Genomic DNA, 8,318 nt, shown 5'->3' on the forward strand with positions numbered 1-8,318 from the left:
GCGATGGAGCATGTAAGGTAGTTCTTCAGTGTCTCCAGGTTTTAATGGATGGCTTTGTTATCCTGTCTTGTATTCATCGGTTTCTTAGCACAAGTTAACCTAGTACAGAAGTCAGCAGAAACCTCTGTTCTCATCTGCTTTGAGAACCCATTTCATCCCTTCTGGGAATTGTTCGATTTTATTGTGGAATTAATTCTAAAGATAGTGAATGAAAATGAAAAGTATATAGTTATGATTGCTAAGGAATATCTGCTTGCCCTCAATCAGGGCCACGAGAGTTAGTGCACTTAGAAAGGTGATGACCATCTTTGAGGTGGGAGCATGTGGCTTTCTGCTTTGCAGCCAACTGCCAGACCACAGGGGGTAGGACTTTAAAAAGTGAAGATAATCGACTTTATTCAGGGAAATATGGAGTTCTGAGCCATATCTGTTCAAAGAGAAGCACATCACTGTGCTTGGTTGTTTGGGTTTTAGCTGAGCTCTGGCACTACGTAGTCTTGAGATCTAAAAATAGCCAGGCTTAGCGGCCGCCTTGCAAGGTGCTTGGCGTGGGCGGCGCACAGAAGAGACAGCCGACCCTGTGACTGGCTGCGAAAGTGGTTGGGTTAGGCAGTGGCAGCGGCGAAGGCGGCCGGCCAGCCGCCGGGCAGCAAGACGCCGCCCGGCTACCGCGAGCAGCCCATTCCTGAAAGCGGGCGTCTGATTGGTGTTTCCCGGGAGACCGGCTGCCTGAGCTGCCCGAGCTGGTGCGCCGGCGCGCGCGCTCCCGGGGCTGGCGCGCGCTCAGGGCTGGCGCGCGGCGGGGCGGCTGGGGGCGCGCTGCGGCCGGGGTGGCTGGCTAGGAGGCTTCCAAAGTTCGCACGAGCTCAAATTCCAGTGCCCGCCCTCCAAGGCTTGGAGACCGCCGGCCGCCCGCCCCACTGCCAGAGTGGGGCCGCCAGCGTTCCAATGCCTGGCTTGCTGAGTTGCGTCTACGAGGGCCGTTCTGTGTTTTTTGATTTGTCCGCCCTTCGGCCCCTCACCAGCGACCTCGGCCCTGTCTCTGCGCCAGCTCTGGACTTCGGTTGCTTAGGAATCCCGGGAGTTGGACTTGTGGATGGGGGTGGCGTCGGGGTTTAGTCACGCCAGGGGGTCGGTTGTAGGCAGGCCTCCGCCTTCCCAGGGATCCTTCTTCAGGCAACTTGTGGTTAAGGAGCTTTTTTTTGCTGAAACTGTTTCTCTAGTTCTGCCCAGGCATCTTTCCTGGGTGTGATCAATATCAGTGATAAAGATATTGTGTTTCCCCCCTCCCCCAATTTTTAGCCTAGTGAAAAGCTGCTAACGGAAAGGCACCCTCACCCACACCCCACGGGGAAGATCTTGGGGGAAGAAGTTTTGTGAATCCGGAGAGGGGGTTCGGTGAGCGTAAACCGCTCTGGGCCCTTCCCGAGATCAACTTGCACCTCTACCCCCATTGTCCATTAGGGACCCTGAGAGCATCTTCCCCCTATCAGATTTGCTGGAAATATTAATCTCCTTGTTGGGTGGATACAGTAGAACTTGTTCAGTGATTACTTTAAAAAGAGATCTGGGTCTTAAGCACTTACTAAAGCCAGTTAATAACATCATGCATGGACATTTAAACTTGTTGTAAGTTGCAGAGAGGATTAGTGGGAAGTCACGCTGTGCGCAGCTAATGATACCATCTTAACTCTAACGGGACTAAATCCACCTCGCCCCGCGCAGGTCTGGCTCTGCGGCCCTCGGGTGGGGCTGGGAAAGAGGAGGGGTGTTGGAGGAGCGCAAGAAGGGTGGAAACAGGAGGAACCGTCCTGGCCCTCCCTTCAGGTGACGGTCCCTCGTCCTGGGAGGCTGAGGGCGGTCCTGCTGCTGGGCGGGCACAAGCGCCGGGACTAGGGCCCAGGCTTCCTGGTGTATACGGACTCGCCACAGCCCACGGGCTGTGCTTTAGTGACTGTGCTTTAGTGACACTGAAGGGCACTTGCCAGTATGTTGAAACAGGTTTGATTCCATTAACTAGTGGGTGCACCAAGGTCTGTTGCAAGCTCAGGTGAGGGTGAGGGATTCCTAAGGTGGTCGCTTTTTGCTGCCGATCGATTTGCATTACAAAGGCCGTTTACTTTCAGTTCTTTTTCAAAAGTAGTCAAGCTCAGTATTTCACAGGTAAATTTCGAAGCATATTATTAACAACTTTCTGTCATAGGCTTGCACAACTCGTTTCAAACTGATTATTGTTGTAAGGCAGTTTGCGACTACTTTATGACAGGGCCAATTAGAAATCATCTTGGGAAAATGCTTCCAAAATGCTGCGTTACTAAAACACTCACATAACAATATTCATTTGGTTCTGTCACTAAGTAGCTGTCTGACGGATTTCTTGTGTTCTCTGAGTTTCTTTTAATAGTAACTGGCCCTGGGAAAACAAGCTACAGAAGAATTTTAACTGCAACCTGGCTCTTGGAGGTTTTTGTTTTTGTTTAGTTTAAAATTCAAACTTGACAAGGTTAAAATGTTTATGTCTTAATTGCTAGTGGGAGATTTGGAAATAACTATAGATACTAATCACTTTAATAATTGGTGAAAACCTGTAAATAAACCACTTGGGGAAAGAGATGTGTGTAAAAAATATTAATAAATAAACACTTCTCAATCCGTCCGTGAAAAATGACTTGCAGAATATTGCACAGGATGTCTCTTAAATCTTTGTCTTTCAGAGAAAAAAAGAAAATCTATGTACATATATAACCCCTCCCCCCAATACACACACACAGGTATAGATATGAGTGAGATTTACTGGAATGGAAGAATTTCTAACAAGTATGATTAAGAAATATTTTCACTGAATAAATATCTCAAATATAATTAATTTACGTATTTATCAAACCTGCTGTAATGAAAAAAACTTCCTATAATTTCTTTGGAGCCAATGCCTTCGTGAAGACAATAATTGATTTAATATCATTGAAATTCAGAATCCATGGACTTACTTCCTGTCGGGGCCAGGTCTCTTGTATAGTAATAACAGAAGTGTACTTAGTTCTTATTTTTAATTCAGTGAGAATTATGAAGGTATCTGAAACTGTTGCATGAATTTAATAGTCCTTGAGAGGAACTCAAATCATGGATTTTAAGCCTTATTTTTAGAAAGCACATAGTTTGTACATAGTAGCTGCTCAATATATATTATTTAATGTATTGAATTATCCTTGAAATAAATAATCTATATACAAAGTTAAATTAGCATTGGCTGACGGGAGTTTAAAGTTGAGGATGTTGAACAGTCTGTGGAATAGCTTGAAAACTGTTTAGGAGATTTAAATATGAAGTCATCACCGTGACTCCTTCATGGCAAGTGGGTTTGAAAAGAAAGGAAGAAAAATAATTTGATAGGTCTTCATCTTTAGTGTTTGTAGTATATGCCTCTTGAGTGTTTATGGTGGTGCAAATGCCTAGACAGCAAGGAAGTAGGAATTAATCGATAAATTTATATTTGCCTTGTCATCTAAAGTAACTCTTATGACAATTTGTGGATACTTAGATTTATTAATTTTTTTATATTTAAAAAATAAAAAGTTTAGCTCTCCCCAAATAAGGTTAGAAATTGTTGAGTAGCTTAGATTTTCCCACTAAAGACTCATGCTCAATTATAGTCTAAAATTTGAGTTTGCAAATAGACATGGGACTCCAGTGATTCAAACGGCACAGTACAAATACTGCATATATTTCTGCCAAATTTGTCTCAGATGGACTAGCTGCTAAGGAAGAATCTATAGCATGACTGAGCTAACAGAAAGCTACCTTTCCAATAGGTAATCCCTCCATTTGCATGCTGTGCTCACTGACAAAGGAGAAAACTTGAATTTCTGTCATTTTTCTGGACTTCAGCCTTAAGGTCTATATCGTCAGTTCAAAATGTATGATGTGAACAATGTTTTTGGTTACCCAATAATTATTATTAAGGCAAAATTATTTTCTTAGCCAATAGAAATAGAAATCTGGCTGTATTTAAGTTACATTTAACTAGCTCCATTTTATTAGAGATTGTCTAATTTTGATTTTTCAAATTGCATTTTATACCATAAGGAGCCCTTCTGTGTAAAGTGCAGTTTGAAAAGAGAAAAATATTTATGCTTTTATCATTTTAAGTGATCAAATACTGCAGTGGTAGATAGAATATCATGTGCATCAATACATTATTAACTTAATCTAATGCTCAGTCATTACCACATTCATGGGTGTCTTTCTGATATCTCTCCAGTCCACTGGATTTTGAAGTGTGATTATGTAAATTTTCTACTGATAAATAAATGACTATAATTGTACTTGAAATACCACTCAAATTCTTAAGACCATGGCATCTATATAATATATTATGCATTCCTTAATTATTTATCAAGACTAATTCAAAATAACTGTAGGGTAAAGCACACATTTATTTTTAAATAGCCATCCCCTTCCCCAATTCTTTCTGTACCTGGTTAAAAAATAACCCAGATGGTGAAAATATGGAGAGATGTGAAAAAGGTTGATGAGTAGAGTGAGTTAGCAGCGAGTTTATCCTTCAAGGAAATATCTGTGGTTTGCCCGATAATACTATCACCCTGATGCAGTTTTTGTGGCATGTGATCTTAATGCCAGTTCAGTAGGGGTATTTTGTTGACAGAAGAAATCATGTTTATATGTTAAACATTAGTGTAGAAAATTCCTCACCATTCCTGGACAAGGAAAAAGGGAAAAGTTAGCAAACAAAAACATTTTACCCATGGGTATTTTTTAAAGTTATTTTATAAACATAGTAGGGAAATTGTAATCTTGAGTTATAAAATTTGACTAAGGGTTACACAGTCAAGTGATACTAGAATTAATGTATGGCTATCCTTCATTTAATTATAGCTATAGAAAATCACAATAACCGAATGGTGCCTTTTCATTGTTTAGCACTGCAAGGCTGTATTCAGAACTCTTGTTGCACTGTGCCTTTAAAAGAAGCGTGCGTGTGTGTTTTACCTACATAAATTCTAATTGCAGAATCCACTCTAATCACCATGTAGAAACCGTCTGAAACCTCATAAGTTCATGAGCTACACACTTCTCTTTTTTATTCTGCAGACCACACCTTATCTGGTTGCTAATGAAATACAGGAGATTGACTGCAGAAAATCTTCAAGGGAATATTTGCTGCACCACATATAGTAAGCTCCATTTGGTGCGTTAGCATTTAGCCATTTTATGCAAATTTAGAGAAAACGACTCATGTATATGATTTAATATGCATCAGCGATAACTCATACCACCCTTATAAGAAAAAAGAAATTAAAAATTCATTAGAAAACTAGACTAGTGTCACTACATGGTTAAAACATTATTAAAGCATATTTCAATGTTTTGCTTACACTAGTGTTCTCATCATGGTGCCACCATTTCATGACAAAGGCCGTAGAGGAGAAAACATTCAACTTAAAATGTCTGCTGGCACACATCGCTGGATTTGTGTGTCACTAAACAATGAGCGAGCATAGTCTTGAATACCAACTATTTAATTAGCACTTTTGGAAGCCATGCATAGAAAATAGCTCATTTACATGCATCTGCTTAGCGATTAGTCCCATAAAAAGCTACCATTTTTTTGTTGTTGTTTAATATAGCGAACATTTTACCATTCGGCCATGAAAAAAAATCAAAACATATGTTATTATTTTCAAATCCTGAAATTCAGAGATTTAATTAAAATAGGCAAAAGTCTTCATATTTCTTTTCAAGGTATATTTAAATTTTTTAATTTAACCTTAAGTGTACCATAAAAGGCTGGATACAAGTAATAATTAAGAACTTCAAAGGGCAACTGGAAACCCTCTAACAGTCCTTGGTTTAATTAAAAGCTATTATTAGAAAGCTCTCAAATATACAGTTATATTTAATGACAAGTGACGACTAGTAAAAGCAGTATTTGAAAGTTATGAGTATCTTATTTTAAATACAATTGATAGACTCTAGAAAGTATTGCTATCATTCCATTTTGAAAATAAATGACATGTATTTCTTGAAAAATCAAACTGATAACATTAGAACCCTGTTAGTTTAAGATGCTTTGCTTTTCATTAATTCTCTAGTCTGCATATACCTGTCATGATCACAGATTAATTGTATGCTTCTTAAAAAGCATTTCTGCCAATTTAAATGTCTTTAAGAAGGTGTATTTTTTGAATACAGTGGCATATTTATGAAGTCATGTATACCAATGTGTATGGATGCATTAACAATAAAAGTGAGCTTAACTCGTGCATTTTGAAATATAACATTCTTTTTTGGAATATGAATTGATATTTAATATAACAGTAATAAATTATCTTTTAGAAGTTTATATTATCTACCACATTTGTGTGAGAGACAATTGACGAAAAAAACCAGGTGATTCTAAATACATTTTAGAAGGGGTATAAACCATATTGAAAATAGTAATAGGCCACATGTAAAATTTGTTATTATAACTAATAATAATGAATATAAGTAATTATAGTCATTGGACTATTTGCTTTATATGTATTTATTTATATACGGAATTTAGTTGCAATTTGCATAGTTAAAATTCAGGGCAGATGAGTGCATAGTGTATGTACATATATTGTCAAGTGAAATTGATGACTATTTTAAAAGTTCGTTTAGAACATTTTACTGATTCTGTTTGTTAATTACATTTAGTAATTGGCTTATAAAACATCTATAATAAAAACGCCTATTTATTAAGCATATAAAATTTTACTTTTATGAGTAATCTATTATTTTGAAAATGTGATACTATTTCCTTTGTTCACTATGGGCCAGTGAATACCATGGGATGTTTAGTCTTAGAAAGACTGTGCAGATTAAATACATAGATATGAATATATATCTGTACAGCTTATCTATCTAGTTAAGTAATGCAGTATATGTGTATAGTCCACTGTGTAAGAGAAGTATGCTCCTAATGTGCATTTTGTATACATTATTTAATTTGAAAATATTTTACTTCGGTTTCTTATTTTATCCTCCTTGTAACTGGTATTATTCTTTGTTTATTATGCCCACCTCTTTTTTCCCCCTGCATAGAAACTCAGAATATAAGGTTTGTAGAGTAGGGAACTTACCTATCTTGTACTGATGAATATCCTGCACATAGAACAGTGTTGGACACATAGTAGATAGATGCTCAATGATTACTGGTTGATAAAAAAATGAGTAAATTTAATTATGAGATTGATCTTTCCGAGATAGCTGTTGCCTTATGGATCTAAAAGACTGATTCATATAGACAGACTGGTTCCCCCAACACTGGAGCCCTTTTTAAGCTGTCCAGCTGTGTTAAGAGATTACCCTTCTTAGACAGAGTAAGACCATTGTTTTGTTTGGGGATGAGCGATGATGGCAAGCAACTTCTAAGCTAGATTTTAAAGTCCATTTGTAAGAGAATTGTGTATATATTTGAGATCCTATCCTTGATATAGGGAATAGTCAGTGGTTCATGGAATAGGGCCAAGTTAACTGGACACATGGGAACTGAATCCTAGAACATAGAAACAAAAAATATTTTGTAAGTAATTTAAATATTTTTATTTAACTTTGATTAAAATATCTATTTCATAGAAGCATTGCTTGTAAATGGTCTGAAATGCTTACAGTTTTAACTAATGATAGAAGAAATAAATGTGAGTCAGAGTCTCCCTGGTGCCTAACCTTCTTGACTAAGTTAGGACCATTTTTGAAAGCTCCATTAGTTTCCTTTGAATACTAGGAAATTATGAATACCGATAGGTTTATGTTACTAAACTGTGCCCCTGTGACTTAAAAATTAACCCCTCTAAGTATCTAACATGCAATTCAAGAGTTACATGGAGATTTTAAATCACTGATTATATTTTTGAGCAGACATTGGAATTTATGATTTGGTATAAACACTGAAAATTTGTCTTTTTACATGTTCACACAACATGGATTCAAAATAACAAACATAAGATGGGAAGCTCAAATCAATGAGATATTTATTGGGCTCTTGTTATGTTCCTACCAATAAGGCTCTAAAGTTCTTAGAAAATAACCATCGTAGATTGTCAAGTGCATAAACAACAAGAAAATATATTCACAAGACCAGGTAGTTAGAAATGTGAGTCATCAAAGAAATGCAGCCCTTTTCTATTTATGTATCATTGAGAAAGAATGTTCTTGATTTGGGAGTTGGGTGAAGGATCTGATTAACCCCATTAACTCTTAGAGACTTTTAAGGTACTATTTTGGTCTATGAACACAGTTTTGGAAGCTACAGTGGATTCTGTGTTGGTGCAAAA

The sequence above is a fragment of the Orcinus orca genome, chromosome 3, assembly GCF_937001465.1.
Source record: "Orcinus orca chromosome 3, mOrcOrc1.1, whole genome shotgun sequence".
In the NCBI taxonomy this organism is placed as follows: domain Eukaryota; kingdom Metazoa; phylum Chordata; class Mammalia; order Artiodactyla; family Delphinidae; genus Orcinus; species Orcinus orca.